We start from the raw sequence: 17,873 nt of genomic DNA, 5'->3' as shown, positions 1-17,873 counted from the left end.
TAGAAAGTTCAAAAGAACAGCATTTTGTTTGAAATAGAAATCCTTATAAATGTTTTTACTATCACTTTTGATCAATTTAATTCATCCTTACTAAATAGTATTTATTTAATTTATTATTATTACAGCGGTTTGGCCCAGTCTGTCTTAATTTATTATTATTATTATTATTAATAAATGGAAAATGTGTACAAAAATATTTTAAATGCATAAATTATAAATGTAACATCACAATTATTCAAATTATAAATTCAACATTAAATGTAACATTACAATTCTAAAAATGTAAATAAAAACATTTGTGGGGGGAAGGGACTGGGTCTATTCTTTTTGAAATACACACCCTGAATTGTAAAACATCAGATGAAATCCCCAAAAATAAATTATGCAGGTGCATAATATGTCAGCATAACTTTGAGTAGAACAGAATTAAGCAGCATTAAAGAATGTATTTATTTAATCTCCTTATAACAATATTCCTTGTGTTTATCATTTAAAGAGTGTTAAACTACATGTTACTCAACAAACGTAGTGTAATTATTACTTGACAAGTGCTATCAGGAATGTGGAGTGATGTAAAAATATTATCGTCCAATCAGAACCTTCTGCTCTGGATGCAATGCTAGACCTTCATAACTGTATGATTTAATATGCACTGGCTTGTTAGTTAATCTGCTTTTGCCCTCGGAGACGGATGACCTTCCCGCTATTGATTCAGACAGTGAGATAGAGGAAGAGAATTCAGCTTCAAAAGAACACATCGACTTTCTAAATCCTGTTGCTGTAAGTATATTTTATCTTTATTTGGCACAATACGTTTACATGCATTAAAGTAATTCCTTTTTAGCATAAAATAATTGTTTTTGTTTTACCGTTTATTAAGAAATAAAGAAAGACAGAAATATTGATGAAAGACAAATTAAAGGAGAAAACTTTGGATCAGGGGACAAGTTGTACTGGACACATGTTAACTCAGTAGGGGGCGCAATGATTCCTCAGATAAGAGATTGAGATTGAAATCTTAAGCGTTCATCAGGGTTCTCAATGTCCCTGCTCCATTTAGGACTGAACTTTGGCCTGAATATTTTGGTATTAGACATGTTGTACAGTACATATGTCACTCAATTCATCTGAATATAAGATCAAATGTGGCTCAAAGGTCATGTCATAGTACATTCCACATTAAATTAAGTAATGACTTTAGTTTTTAATCGCATAAAGGTACAAAAGATAAATAATGCTGGTCTAAGTCAGATATGTTGTTTTGCCAATTATCAGTTAGCATTAGCAATTGCCACTATGCATCTTATAGTTGTATATTATATATAATGCATATTGCATCTGAAAGTTAATGTCGTGTTCAAGGATTTTCTTAGAGATATCTTAGACATGCTAGATGAAATAAAGCAAAACGATGTTACTAGACTTGGATTAGAAATATATACCTATGCTTTGTTGTGCACTCTGGTGTGAGAATGTAAATTAGTTAAAGCACTGATTAGGTAGTTTAATAACTGTGTCTAGCTTAGCACCTGTAATTGTAGTAAAGTGGTTATGATTTGGGTTGCGAACACAGTGATTTCAGGATCAGTCCTCGGTTGATCCAGGTACTGGAGAGGTACTGAGATCTCTGAGAACATTTTTCATCATTGTGGTCATGAGCCAGACACTTAAAAGGATTAAAAAAATGAAAAAAACTTGTCATCATTTACTCACCCTTATCTGGCTATTTTAATTGAAATATTTCTTTTTTTGAAGAAGAAGAAGAAGAAGAAGAAGAAGAACAAGAATGGTGCAACTGCTTTTGTCCATACAGTGAAAGTCAATGGCGTCCAAAACATCATTGAATCCCTGTGACTTTCATTGTATGGACAAAAGCAGAATTCTTCAGAATATCTTTTGGGTTCCACGGAATGAAAGTCAGATTTTAGAATGACTTGGGGATGATTAAATCCCAGTTTTATCCCAGGAATGCTATTCGCAACATCCGAGCCATGACATCATAAGTGATGAGTCTTATGCTAGTGATCTTTGACCATGATTATCATAATTCAGCATGATGCATCTTACTGTCATAATGGTACAATTCACAGTTACTGTAAGTTACTTAGGTAAATTCGTCATGTTGAAGAGGTATTTTGCGGCACTGCATAAACACAGCTTTGATTTCACTCATTAATACTTGGAATAGTTGGAAGGCATCACATTACACATTGCTGAAACATCCAAAGCTTTTTCCTTGTAGTTTAGTCTGGTCAAGTGGTGACGATCCAAATAATAATTTGAGAACACTCCAGAACTCAAAGATTTCTTTGTCATCGGAAATGTTTGAGTCATAAAAAAAAAAAAAAACTTGAAAGACTCTTTAGAGTCATATTTTCTTTCACCTTGTGCAGTTTTGTTCATGCTTTTTGAGAATGCAGTAGGTCATTAAAACTATCTTTGTTGACATCTATATAATTTGTCTAGCTTAATCAAGTGGCAGATGAATTTGTGCCAAAACACCATAGTTTTATTGAACATCCTTGACATGAACAACAGAATATATGAGAAGAATTATGTGCATTAAGTTTGATCAGAGCCAGAATAGATCAGTTTTTGGATAAAAAAAATTCAATCCCCAATCTAGAGCATCTTTGAAATGTAATTGTTGAAGAATGTCATGAAGAACACAGCAACATCTCTGTCTGAAACATTCATCAGCCTTGAAATCTTCCAAATCACATCTATGTTTAGCACTTATTCCCATGCCTCCTGCTTCCTGGATTCAAGATTGAAACCATTTGTTTAAAAAAACGGATTGTGTACTTTGCTGGCCTTCGCTGGAAAAATGTTTGTGTCCATTTACAGCAAGAGGGGAGAATAATAGACATGCATCTAGACATTAATCACGTGTTACTGTATTGCTCAGTTAATTACACCTGCAGTTCTACCTATAATTAATTTCCTTGTATTTTTCCATCCTTGGCGATGACACGTTTTCTATGGCCTGGCGTCTCTTTTTGTTAATGCAGCGGTTCCGTCCTGTTCCCGCTGGTTTGGGAACTGCCCCTATATGATGTTCCTAAAAAAAGTGGGAGTGATATAGATTTGATAGAGCAAAATGTTTGTGTACTCCTCCATTCATTTTGCCAGTGCAGGGTGAACACATTTTTGAGCTTGGGCCAGGAACATAGTGTACTGCGCAGAGAGAGAAAGACAGAGAGCGCGCGTAGTGCACTGTTCCCTGGCAGACTGCCCTTCAGGGTCAAGTTGATTCAAATAAAAGAGTGTGTAGGCTGTTCGGCGGCCTGGAATGCCGTTCATGTCTCCACATGATAAAAAGGCAGCCGATTTTTTTCCACTAGAAAACCAGTTTGTGACAATGCAACCACAAACACCCATACACACAAACATAACCACCTCCTGTTCCCTTTACATCCTTCTTTTACGGCCTGTCAAATGGTAAATGAGTCACATATACCATATCATCAGGCGCGGGTTGTATCTACAGGTCTATCTGTGGAATTTATTTTCTGTCGTTCTTTTTCCATTGTTTGTTTGAGGGTGTGTGCTTTATCAAGGCTGGACGTCCCTTGTCACATCTCAGGTTGACTTTGTAGATTTTCCCATAATGCTTTTAGAATCGATGCTGTAAATTTTACAAAGGACTGGATTTGCAGTGCACAGATATTCCAATGATCAGTCCAAACCAGAGCATAAGAAAGACAAAGAGACACACAAACACACACACACACACACATATATATATGTGTATATGTATATAAACATTCCTGCAACTTATATATTTTTTTGTGATTTTTAGGCCTGGAAATGGGTTTAGAAATAAGGACTATGTAAATTTAATAATAAATGCATGGGGCATTGATATATTTATTGACATAAATACCCAAAAATGCCATAATGGAAAAAAATATCCATCCATCCATCCATCCATCTATCCATCCATATATTGTTATAGTATTCCTATACTTCTATTTCCATATATACAGTAATATTTCTACGTTGTAATGTATACATATATACATATATCCAAATGTGACATAATAAAATACATTAAATGGATAAATAATTTGGATAATAATTGGATAAAACTGCTCTGTTGGTGCATCTAAGTAATTTTAATATCCAGATTAATGCAGTGCTGGATAGGTAGATGCTCAGATAGTGGAATTACGATATGTGCAGGAGGATTGAATTAATGGGAGCTCATTGAGTTCTTGCTTTTTTGCCTCCCATCTTTGCCCCTCTCACTTATTTTCTTCTCTAGCATCCATGTGAAACGTGAGTTTGAATGATGATCATGTTGTTCAAGGTACTGGTTCATATCTTGAGGTTTTTGGCTTTGCTTTGGTGGCGCTCAGCCATCTGTAAAGACTTTTTTTAACGTGCTGTTCATTTTTTAGGCTCAGATAGAAATTCTATCGATTTTCATATCCCAGCATGACATGTGAATAAGGTGAAAACACAGGTTGCCATTTTTTTGTAACACCTGTTTAGTCTGTAATTTCACTTTGACAGCATGGCGGCAGCCTGTCAGGAGGCGTCATTCAGGTCACATAATTTGTGTAATTGTGGACCGAGAGTTTTCCAAGAGTTTTGTGTGCGTTTAGCTTGAGGAGTGAGTACCTATAAGATTAATTGTTAAATGAACTGGCCTCCATTGAGATTGACAGTGAAGGTCCAACACTCTTGAAAGTCTTTGTGCTGAAGGCATTCACAATCACAATATTATGTCAAGGTTTTTGACTTTGCACTTTTAATGTTCATTTTATAATCAAACATTAAACATTAAGAAAGATATTTATGAGGCAGATCTTGAACTTAAGGCTTCAGTTAGTTTTTGACGTTGAGTCTTGATGGTGCAGCTTTGAATCTGACATGTATCATATCTCTATTTGTCATGCATAAAAATATTTTATTTTCTTGTATCTGCTCTTCTGTCAGTAAAAAGTTGCAAAAGCGCCCAAAATAAAATAAAAAAACCTTCTTTGCATGCATGTGACGTTCCTCATTTGTAAGTGCCAAAAGATTATAGTATTTATTGATATTTTGAACTACATTTTATTTCTATATTTCCAGTTTATTTTATTTATATTTTGTGTTTTATGCAGTTTTTAATTTAATTTTTTCAAATAATTATGTTTAGCTTTTTTTAAGATTTAGTTTTAGTAATTTTTGTACTTAATCTTAAACTTATTTTAAGTTGATTGCCAAGGCAACATTTCTTCATGCCCTTTCATTGCATATGATGTTCCTTAAGTAATATTTATATACTATTTTATAGTGTTATGAAGTAGCTTTTATTTTTATATATAATTTAATTTTAGTTTACATTTTATTTTGATCTTTTCTGTACTTTTGTAAAAAAAAATATTTTTTTGTGTTTAGCTTTTAATTTATTTTTATTTCAGTTTTAGTAATTTAAGTACTTCAACTTGCCAAGGCGAAATTTCTCATTTTAAGTTTTTTTAAGTTTAAGTTTTTCATTAAATATATATGTTTCTTATTTCAGCTTTATTTAAATTCATATTATTTTTAATAATGATAAAAGCACATCACGCAGCTGAGACCAGCAGGAAGTCGGTCAGCGAGTGGGTTCGATCAGCTCAGGCGATTCTTCAGACACCTCAGAAAAGACCCCAGAGGACTCGAGTAAAAAGAGGAGGAGGTTTGAAAGGTATGATGTATGGTACTTGGATCTTAATCTTCATTTCAGTGCAACCCTGTGCAAGATGAACTCAATTTATGAGTTCAGCGACTGGTTTATGATTGGGATTTATCATCTTGACTGACAGTAATCCTTCATACTGTTATATATTCTTATTGCAGTTTTTTTTTTCACAGTTTGACGTCAAGTTCACCCAAAGATTCATATCAGTGTAAACACACAGAATACAAAAGGGTTCGAAGTCTAGGTTTAATAATACATCCACACCCTTACCGTAAAAATGTTGTCAGCTTGGGTTTTGATTGGCTATCAAGGATCGGCTCGAAATGTCGAGTTTTTTCCCTCACGGGGGAGCTGTGTCTCTTTTTGGCTCTTTTTAGTCCAGCGCTCCTTCTGCTGACCCTCAGTCCCTTCTGCAGGCAAGCGCAGGATAAGTTCCTTGTGTGTCTGGTGTGGCTTTTTATGTTTTTTTTTATTATGTATTTTTGTGTCTACACACATAAAGATTATAGCACACGTAAAAATGTCCACCCACCTGTAAAAAAAGAACCAAAATATGTACATCATAAACATAATAAAGCAAATAACCATTAATAAGTGCATGTAGAATGGAGCTGCTCTGGTAATAAGAAGCATGTGGTTTAGCTAACAAGCCTGTAACAAATGTAAGCCTATAAAGTTTATGAAAGACAAAACATTTTGCTAATTATTGATCAGTTTTCCCTGTTCTGTGAAGATAGATTATAGTGAATATGACTATAGTGAGTACGATTTATTTCTGAAATTTATTCTCTGTGTTTGATTCTATGGTTGAATCAGATTGACTCTCTAAATGGAATTGATTCATTGTTTCTCATTGATTCTCTATGAGTGATTTTAGCTGATTCAGTCAGATTCATTCTCTGTGGTTAATTGTATTGAAATGTTTCCCATCTAGAATTATTGGAATGAATCTCATTCTATATCATTATGTGATTGATTTCATGGGATTGAATCAGATCGATTCTCTATGCCTGAGTCTAAAGGGATTGATTCTCTATCATTTATTCTGTGGCATATTTTATAATCTAATCCGCGGAATTCCGTGTAACTGGTTCTGTAGACATGATTCTACATGGTTAATTTTATATTTCCATGTAATTGTTTATATGTGATTCATTCTTTATGATTAATTCCATTTGATTGTTTTTATATAAATTCTGTGGGATTGATTCCACTTGACTGATTCGAACTGATTCTCTATGATTGACTCCATGGATCTGACTCTGTCTTTGAACACATTCAAATGAATTCTCTTAATGGAATTGATACAATGAGACTGATTCGAGTTGATTCTCTATGACTCTTTCTCTAGGATTGATTCTAGTTGATTCAGTCAGATTCATTATTTAATTTGATAGAAATGATTCACGTTTATTCTTTATCATTGATTTTATGGGATTGAATGCATGTATAAATTATTCTGTGGGGTTGATTCATGCAACTAAATCTATAGGTTTGATTCTGTGTAACTGATTCAGGGTGGTTTAAATCACACAGATTGTGTGTTTGATTCTGAATGATTGATTTCTTTGTGATTGATTCAATCATTTTGATTGTGATCATGTGTGATTCTGAAGGACTGATATTGTGTTTGGTATTTCATTATTGGTTCTATATGAATGATTCTGTGGGACTGATTTCATATGACTGATTCTGAGTGCTTAAAACTCTCTGGGATTGATTTTGTGTGATTTGTGTTAAGCAATTAGCTTTAGAACGATTCTGTGGGATTGATTCAAATTCAGTTGATACTGTTGGCCTGAATCCCTGTGATCACTCTCTATAGGGGACGTCTTGCTGAAAGGCTGAACCGACTCCACAGCAGGCAAAGATCAGCCATCAGCTTCTGGAGACATCAGTGCAATTCAACCACATCAGATGGTAAAACACATCCTTGTGTATCCTGCCTGTTTATGTGACGACTCATTTATGTCTTGAATGTCAGCTCTGTACAGATCATTAGTGCCAAGTTCTCTGTTCCTGACCGCTAATGAAAACATTATCATAAATGTTTTCACAATTAAAAACGTCATTCATTTCAATACTGCCAGTGTCAGATCTGACCCAAAGAATGTGTCAGGAAAGAATTTAACCCCCAACCCACAGTTTTCATATTTCCATAATAATTGCTTGTCATGCTTGATGAAATGTGTAGAATATTCCAGCGATGAGATGTGTATGAGCTGTGTACAGTTGGAGGAGTAAGAGGCTGTGAAAGCACGCGTGTTTCAGGTGATTAAGCTGACGATAGGACATAATTGTCACACAGCCAAAGCAACAGGAAACCACAGACACAAACACACTGCAGACACAATCACACACCTTATGTTTTCATTTTCCATGGTTTAACGGATTTCTTTTCAAACAGTGGCCCACCAGGGTCTTCAGTGTGTGTAGGTATGTTTGTGTGGAGGTTTAAAGAAGTTAATGTTTCAGTTGACGGTGGAAATTCAAGAGAAAACGTAAAAAAATGTATGTGATGCACTACCAGTGCAAAGTAGTGTTGTTATTATTACTATTATTAAGTACAACTTTATGTTCATTGCTTGAAAAACATTAACATTAACATTAACTGAAATAAAATATTTAAACCTTTTTATTTCAACTACTGTAGTTGCCAAGGCAAAATATGTCTTATTTTTGAAAAACTAAACTAACACTAAATAAAGTAAAATCGACATATTTTATATAATATCATATAACTGTATAGACATATATATATATATATATATATATATATATATATATATATATATATAAAATGATAATAATAAAAGTGACAAAACTTAAAATAAAAAATATTAAACTAATGTTGAATGTTTACAGAAACTGTAATAGTATATCAATGATTCTAAAACAACGCTGATGGAAAGTTTTCTAACCGTAACCCATAATTTAAAAAATAGTTGATTAAAATTGTTATTTATCTAATTTTTTTTTTTATCTCAAATGTATATTGGTTTAATTTTATTCTAGTTTTGAATGTCTGTCTTTCCACATCTACTGATTCATTACATCTTGTGCATGTAATGTTAGCTGAATAACTCTGAATTCAGTTCTCAAGCATTTCTTTTTTTCATTTATGTTTGCACGTGGAACAGTGATTTAGGATGATTGAATGTAGTTTATGGACAGATTTACAACTTGCATAATTCCTAGAGAAATTCCTCCCACTCACTTCTTGCTTGTTGCAAGATTTATTTTTATCTATTTTTATATGCAACATATTAGGTGTTCTCATGGTTGATGAATCAGATGTCAGTGTGTGCATTTAGCACCTAGCTCCTTTCCTTTTCATATGCATAGCTTTTTGGTACCTTTTCCTCCTGAAAAACAGAAAAAGTGTTCCTTGTATTTTTGTTTTGCATGCTATTGCATGGGGTAAGTTTAGCCTGTTTCTCTCACTGCCTTAAATTTCCATTACACATTGTTCTTCTCTGTAGTCTTGGCTGTGCTCGCTATGATTTCAGCTGAGTCAATTGTGTTCATGTGTCCAATTGAGGAGGCCAACTATTCCTTGAACAGTCAGCATGGGAGTATATCCCGTCAGAGAGCTGGATTTTGTTTCATTTCCTCAGAACTGACTGAAATGAAAAACTTGAAGCCATGCCAGTGTTGGAGTTTTCACTGCATAACCCAAAATATCCTGCTGCTGTTATTAATTTACTGGGCCTGTATCGTATCTCTGCTGTTTTGCAAAACTTAATGACTTTGAGAATGAAACCGTATTTCAGAGCTGGTCATTTTTTAACTTTAAAGCTTACTTTCAGGCTAATTATTCATGCTGTATAGTGCATAACTATATTAAATGTTGTTCAGTCAATCATATTTAAAATTAATCTTCAAAACATTAGTTCCTAGTAGAAGCTTTTAGAAGATTTTGTGTAAGTGTTGAGTGAGTGTTGTCAATCATTGTATTGAATTTATATGCCCCCACCACCACAATAAAAAACACAGAGCTGTGATCATAAAACAAAACATTTAAATATCCTCTTACTTTAGACATATTATTATTTAGAGATATAGATTGACAACTAATATTTATATGCATTTTATGTAAGTAGACTGGTATACAGTTATAAAGATCTCACAAATTTCATCTTACTTTTTGGCCATTTAAAAAACCTGTTGCATCAAATATGATACTCAACAAAAGCATTTGCTTTTTTTTCTTTTTGTCTAAAAATTTCCTGATTATAGTTTCTCATATTGTTTCATGTTTATATTCTAGTAATATTTTTTTTTTCTCATGCAAACAGCCAGGTCCTTAAAATTTTATGTATTTCTCTTTTTTATATTTTATTTAGTTTGTGAAATATTTATAGTCTCGGCATTTTCGGTGTGCAAAAAACTTGTTTTGCCTGCTGGCGATTTTTTTTTTCTTCAGTTTCATCAACTCAAGTCTAGATCACTCGTATTGCACAGCATTGACGCACATCTCCCTGTGTCTTCTGTGGTCATTTGTGATGAATCAGTGTTCGAGCAGGAACAGTCTTGCCATGCGCAGCTGTGTGTTTTTGCACAGAGCTGATAAGAGCGAGAGGCCTGTGGGGCTGTAAGTGAGAGGGACAGAAGAGCCAGTCTCCAGCTGTGTGGGAGGACCACAGATCTGTCCAAACTGTAGAGAGTGGGACTCGCCGGAAGTCAAAGCCCCTCCCCTCTTGCTCTCCCCCGTATCGCCCCTCATGTAGCGTAGCTCCCACGTCATTCCTCAGCTCTAGGGAATGGCCTGCATACCTCTTCCTGGCAGCTCTGAGCTCATTTCCAGCAAGCCGGGAAAAAACATTGTTGGATTCTTTTTCTTCCCTCACTTTTTGCTTCACTGAGGTACTTTTTTTTAGGCAGCGGATCACAATAACTGTGACAGAGGCCAGAGGGCCGAATAGAAAACATATGCAGCGCAATGTGTTGCTGACACCAGTTTTTCCTCGTCTCATTTTCTCTCTTTCTTTCTCTCCCCCTGCGGAGTGTTTGCTTTAAGGGCAGGCATAGTTGACCCTGGAAAGTCCAAGAGTTCATTTTACCCTGGAAAGTCCATGGGATTAACTCCAAATCGGCCCCCTTAGTTTGCAGCAGATGATTTGCAGGCATTTGTTTGGTTTTTGCAATTCTTTGAAATAGTAATGCAGTGTGACACAGGGTTGGGAAAAATTCCAATTTTAAAAACTGATATCCTTTCAAGTTCATCAGGTGGAATTTTAATTGGTTCAGCCACTCCCCACAGGAAGTTAAATTGGAATTAAAGAGTCTGATATTAAAATATAGCGAAAAAAACTAGAGATGTTCCGATACCCTTTTTCTCTTCCCGATACCGATTCCGATACTTGGGCTCGGGGTATCGGCCGATACCGAGTACTGATCCGATACCTGGGTGTGTATCTGTACATACAGCTGTATATACTACTAGCCCTGTGTAAATTGCTAGAATTATTTTGTGGTGTGCTTCAGACTTATCCCTCAATAAAACATGAACAAATACATGGTGAACTACTGTATTTATTACAGTATTTTTATTATCTGACATGAATTTAACAGTAATATTATTTATTTTCTTAAGGGAAAAAGAACTTCAAATGCAGCCAAAAATCTAACACCGCAAACTAAAAAAGGTATTTTTAGTTTTACAATATAACTGTATAAAAAACTGCAACAAATAAGTCTATGAATATAAAAAATGATATATTAATCAGATAATCTCTTTACAACAAAACAAGTAAAAAACAAGGAACCGTCGAGGCATAATTATTATTATTAATAGAGACGTATTATTATTACTACACGGACATAGCTAAATCTACTGTAGGCTACAACAGTAGCTTAATATATTGTCAATTTACTCACGTTACACCGAACAATTTTCTCAAATGAAACGTTAAATTCTCATGAAGTGACGGTATATGGGTTCGTGTCCTCATATAGTGACACACGGCAGAGACTACAAAACAGCGAGTTCCCGCGCATCTGCGCCCGTCACCCACAGAGATGTAGAATTTGCAGGAGTAATATTTAAATAGTATTTTGCAGTTTAATATTCACAGACACTAGTATATATATTCGGCTACTGTCTGGAGCCCTGCGCTTAGAATAATACGGAAGCGACTGAACGCAGCTGCGGGTAACGAATATACTCAAACTTACTACCTGTTCTACAGAGACGCTGGTATCATCACATTTTTACATTTTCAGCACCGACTTGGTAGTGAAGTGCCAGTACTTGTGGCATCCCTAGTCGCCGTTTTACTGCCTGGTTGGTCCAGTCTGAAATACTGCTAAACAGCGGACATACTGCTAACCACTGATCTATAATATAGAAGCGGCTTCACTGTCTGTTGGCAGTTTAGAACGCGGTGAGCGATCCAGTCATATATAGATCAGTGCTGCTAACGCGTTTTCATTTCTTCTTCGCTGCTCTAAACAGGGGTTGCTTGTGGCAACACAGCACAACTTCCTGTGTTTTCAATGCATTCTGAGCAGTGAAGAAGAACCGTGCAGCATTTAGGCAAAGCTAACGGTCATAACTAGGTCGTTTAAGAAAATGGTATCGGATCGGTATATGGGTTCATGTACTCGCCGATGCCAGAATTTGTTGTGGTATCGGTGATATTTCCGATACTAGTATCGGAATCGGAACAACTCTAACAAAAACATTTCTAGGTTATATTTCAAACAGCTTATAAAACTTTTTAACCTTTTAAACTTCTTTAAACTATTTGACAAGATTTTTGAAACCATCATTCAAAACTAATGACAAACCACTGTTGTCTAGTTAAAAATGACACTTATGAAGTTCAATTCAGATTAAAACTTTCAAATTTTATTCAAATTAAAGAACTGAATAACTGATGAACCTTGAAAGTTTCAGAATTTCCATGAACCACCAATTTGATCGTAGTGCAGATGTTTATGATGTGAATGAATGAATTTGTCATTGTGTGCACCCATACAGAACAATGAAATAGTGTTAGCAGATCTTTAAGACACCAGTTAACAAGTAGAGAACAATAAGTAATACATAAATAGATAAAAGAAACATAAACAATATAAACGGTAGCCTATGTATTGTGACTTCAGGTTAGGAAAAAACTGTTCTTGGTTGTGCGAGCATAAATGGCTTTATGACGCCTTCCAGATGGCAGCAGTTCAAAGATGTGATGACCAGGATGTGTGAAGTCCTTGTGATGTTCATTTCCTTCAGTACTGGCACAGTGATGGCTGATTTTAGATACTTGGGGACTGATGCCGGAGACAATGACAGATTGAAGATGCCAGTGAAAACTCCAATAAGTTGTTCAGCACAGTCCCCGAGTCCTGGATTTACTCTCCCGCCGTCACAAGCGATGAACATCACAAATGCTCAGTGTCCGAAGCTGATCATCCAAAGAAATTGACAGTTTGCGTTTCTAAATATCCTTTTCAACCTGTCTTTCTTGATATCCATCGATTTTGGGTTAGTTTCTATGTACCAAGTGATAGAGGTATTTGCACTTAACTTTTGCATTTTGATCGGATGCATGGCTGTTAACAACAAAAAAAGCTTTTTTATTTCCTTCTCCAAGTTGATAACGTGTTATTATTTTAAAATTTTTATTTTGCATACAGTATATAGTTTTGATTTATTATTTGGTGGCAGTATATTATTGATGGTTAGTATATTATTAATATCTGTATATTATAAATGGTGGCATTTGAGAACCACTTGCCATTCATTAAAGTCTGAGTCAAAAATTGAGAGTCATGTAAACCGCTTTGGATGTATTGGAGTGTTTCTGTTCACCAACTCTCTTGAACATAAACACACAACCACACACTATTCCCAGCCTCTTCATGGTTCAGCTATGAAGGAAATGCCTGTCATCATTAGGTAGTGATTACACCTGTGCCGCACCCTCACCTGTTCGTGTCAGCTCTGACGTCAGCACACTCTCTTGTGTTTGTTCTCAGACTTCCTGCTCAGATTTACCGGAAAACCATTCACACGTTTATCACGATAGCAATGTGATTCTGTGTGCACTGAGCTGAATAAATCTCTATTAAGGCTTTATTTTCCTGAGCTTTTGATCACTAAGACTTTGCTTTGTATTTTAATTTGTATTTGATTTCTTTTCTTATTTTTTTATTAGTAGTAGTAGTATGATTCGGTTCTCATTTTTATTAAATGAATGTAATTTATTAATTAATGATATTAAAATGTTTAATTATTAAATGTATAATTATAATGACTTCAATATTCTAAAATGTAGATAATTATAGAATTAAATTAAAATGGTATATATATATATATATATATATATATATATATATATATATATTATATGATATATATAAAATTATAAATAATTTTATTAATTATAATATTACTTACAATATTATTCGATATTGCACACAGTGAAAATACTTTCACGTTTCTAGACAGAATGGCTAAAGAGAAAATCAGATTTTATTTGCTATATATATTTTATTTATTTATTTTTGACCTGTCACTGTTGGATTGTCAAAGACTGGAATTTTCTGTCCTATTCTTCTTAGTTTGACAGCATGTTGAAAGGCGTTTGTTTGCACTGGGTTGGAGAGGACCTCCACCTCTCCTGTGTAAACTTGCCTTTGCTGGCTGCCCTGGAGCGGTGCAATGTTGGCTCAAGTTCACTATGTTCAGTGCGTTTGCTCATCTCTGCTGGCACCTGTTCAATTCTCTCACAGGGCAGGATGGTTTGAATGCTGACGTACATGCTACGTCTCATGACATGAGCTCTGCAGGCCCCGGCTTGTAGTGGAGTGGAGGCCTCCGTTTATTGAAGACATGTTTGTTTAGAACAGACCTGTGATAAATTACCCCATACACTCGGCGCAAAGACTGATCAGGCTGTTTGTAACCTACTTCTGAGGCCCTGGGAATGATACGTTCTCATGCATCCATGACAGTGCTTTTAAACTAACGTGCAGATGTTTTCACAGTAATACATATGTCCTTTGCAGGCATTTGTCCCCATGTGCTTCATATCAAAAACTAGTTGTAAACACTTTCCTGCACATGCTCCAGTCAGTACTGCCTAAGAGTGTAGATATTTCCAGTTATAATAATGAAACTGATCATGCATATTTAGAATGAAACTGAAAATTGCTAGATGGCTTAGTGCGAATTAATTTAATAGATGTAAGCTTTAGGTATTTTACAGTGAGGTGTGGTGCTGTGTTCTCATCCGTCAGTTTTAAGTGTTTCAGAGTGGTTTGGTTCACAGTAAATGCTGCTCCACATAAACTCAATCTCAGCATCTGCTCTGAGTTTTAATCTCTTTAACATTTATTTGGGAATGCGATGTGCCAACTATCTTCCTATATTAAATAAGAAGCTCTAATCAACAAAAAGGAAGGGCTTACTGCAGTTTTCTGTCATCATAAAAGTTCAGTGGTTGAATGTTCTTGAAAATAAAGAAATTAAGTCATAAGCCATAAATGTTAGCATTGTAATTTTATGGTTGTAATAAAATAATATAATTAAAATAATAATAATATTTTTTTGTATTTTATTTAGTAATAATAATAATTATTTTTAATTTGTTATTTTCATTTCATGGTTGTAATGTAAAATACAATTATTATTATTATTATAATTTTTTATTAATAATTTTTTTAAATATTCTATTTTTATTTTACAGTGAAATATTACAATAGCAGTGATACGTTTCTTAATTTAGTAATTTAATATTTTTATTTATTATTTGATTTTTTATTTGTATTTGTATTTGATTTTTTTTTAATATATATTATTATAGTGCTATTTTCATTTATGGTTGTAATATAAAATACAATTAATTTTGGCTTATTTGGTTATTTTTGTATCTTATTTAGTATTTTAGTTTCTTTTTTCATGTAATGTTTTTTTCAATAATCACTTATTATTGGCCAACTTTTGCAGCCCTATAACAATGCACAGCAAACCTGGATTTAAAAAAAAATCACAGGTTTATCAGAAATATTGCAGTTAATTTTTTCGCCCTCAAATCGTGCATCTCTAGATTTTGCCAGGTAGGCTTAAATTGATCTCATTTAGCCTTCAGCATGAAGTCTGGTCCACTTTGCAGCTGATTTTTATCTGCCTGCAAAGAAAAAAAGATGAATGGTGCTTAAGGAGGAGCCATGTTTAGATACCACTCTATATTGAATCATAAATTCACATCTTTCTTTTGGCAAACAACATTTAACACTTGTTTGAGTGTTTGTTCTTGTTTCTAAGACACACCAAGGCAAAAAATGATCACAGGAGTGCAGCTTGTTTCACAGTCGATCTCTTTGATGCTAAGTACAAAGTAATAATGTTGAACTCAAGTTCAGCGTTTTGATATAAACAAGTTTTCAGACTGCCTGTGAAATGGAAAAGAGCATCTTTGTTGATCAGTCAGTCACTAACAGTAGTTTTCAACCCAGAGAGGGAAGGGCTTGAGCGTTCATGTGTACCTGAGGATATCTTGAGACTCTTTTATGTGTGTGAGGAGAGTGGAAGTGGTTGTGTTTCTGCTGTCAATCTTTTAACAGACAAAAATCAATGCAGTTGAGTTTTATGAATGTTTTTAAAAGTGTCAAGCTGTCACATCAGCTGTCCTCTCCCATGCGATCACGGGAAAGAAAACGGAAATTCCCCGAAGTGTGATGGTCTAGGTTAGATTTCGAATTTGGCCACACATAAAAATGTGTGAAAGTGCAGCTGGAATGGATGCAGCTGCCATTTCCTGTGTGACACTCATGAGTGCAGATGATTTATGAGGGATGTTTTTATGCATAAATATTTGCTTTAGTGTGAAAGCGAGGCAAAATGTTCCTGTTCGACAAGACCCTAGCGTAACAAATTCTTTTTTTTAAAAGACATTTGATGAATGAGGCTTTGCACTTTCCCCATGTTATTGTACTGCTCAAAATAAGCAGTGCAGTTTTGTCCATAAAGAGTTCATGTTGGTTGTAAACACATAAAGTGTTAGCCACAGTTTTCAAAATACAGAGTAACCATCATCTGCTGCGCTGAGATCTTTTTAAGGGCTTTTTAAAAAATCTGAGCTAGCCAACAAAACACAAAGGGAAATTCCACCTGAAATTAAGATTTTATTTTGTCATCATGAACTTCTTGTGGGTCTGTTGGCTCTATTTTTTTCTATTTGAATATAATTTAAAATGCAATTTATTCCTGTGATCAAAGCTGAATTGTCAGCATCATTCCTCCGGTCTTCAGTGTCACATGATCTTCAGAAATCATTCTAATATGCTGATCCGATGCTCACGAAACATTTGTTATTATCAATGTTTACAACAGTAATATTTTCGTTGGAACCTTCATTTTTTTTCAAGATTCTTTTTTTAATAGAAAGTTCAAAAGAGCAGCGTTTATTTGATATCCTAAATGTCCTAAATTTGCATCAATTTAATGCATCCTTAAATTCCACTCGTTAGCTGCTAAGAGTGTTGTGATTTAGTGGTTAAGGCTTAGTTTGGTTTGGTCCTTCAAAGGCCATCAGTGTTGAGTACAAGGCACTTAAGGCATTTACAGTGAGAGAAACCTTAAACCATTCATTTCCAGTGAGAGTTGCCGATTTGAGGAGACTGACTTAATGCATTTGTGGTGCCATTCTGTGGTCATATTGTGTAAAAGTCATAAAACTGGTGTCTACTGGTGTGGTTTGGAAAAAATAAAATGCCAATGTTTCTATTTTTCCATCCTCAGGTCGGTGAGTTGAACAGATGAGGAGTTCCTAAGTCTCTGCTGGACGCAGTGGAGGATTGTGGGTCGTCGGGCCCTGGGGAGCTAGAGCACTGGACGGGCCTCTATCAGAAGAATTTAAGACCACTGCAACACATCGGCAAGTACTGGACCTCTGTTTCATTTCTCTGGTTTGAATAACTTTGTTACTTTGGAGGAAGAAAACACCGGAAAAGTCCTGTATAGTGTTTTCTTTTCAAAATCTTTTCTAAAACAAACACACGCACACAAAAAAACACTGTTTTGGTCAAAGATCTTCTAAAATTCTTGAAGAAATGTGTGCTGTTTAATAAATGCGTTTAAATAAATGTATACATTACCGTTCAAAGGCTTGGGGTTGGTAGGTCTCTTCTGCTCACCATTGCTGCATTTATTTGAATGCATTTGTAAAAACAGTAATATTGCAAAATATTATTGCAA

At 34.8% G+C, this 17,873-nt stretch overlaps 1 long non-coding RNA gene across 1 annotated transcript; it reads left to right on the top strand.

Annotated features, from left to right (window-relative positions):
- Positions 1-5,557: 5,557 nt before the first annotated feature.
- On the top strand, positions 5,558-17,492 carry LOC132124504 (uncharacterized). The gene is made up of 3 exons (XR_009426771.1): positions 5,558-5,677; positions 7,497-7,591; positions 17,418-17,492. It is a non-coding gene; the product is annotated as an uncharacterized LOC132124504 (long non-coding RNA).
- The last annotated feature ends 381 nt before the right edge of the window (positions 17,493-17,873 follow it).

This window comes from Carassius carassius, chromosome 42 (genome assembly GCF_963082965.1).
Source record: "Carassius carassius chromosome 42, fCarCar2.1, whole genome shotgun sequence".
Taxonomy (NCBI): domain Eukaryota; kingdom Metazoa; phylum Chordata; class Actinopteri; order Cypriniformes; family Cyprinidae; genus Carassius; species Carassius carassius.
The sequence above is the reverse complement of the archived record's forward strand: the minus strand, read 5'-3'. Positions and strand labels throughout refer to the sequence as shown.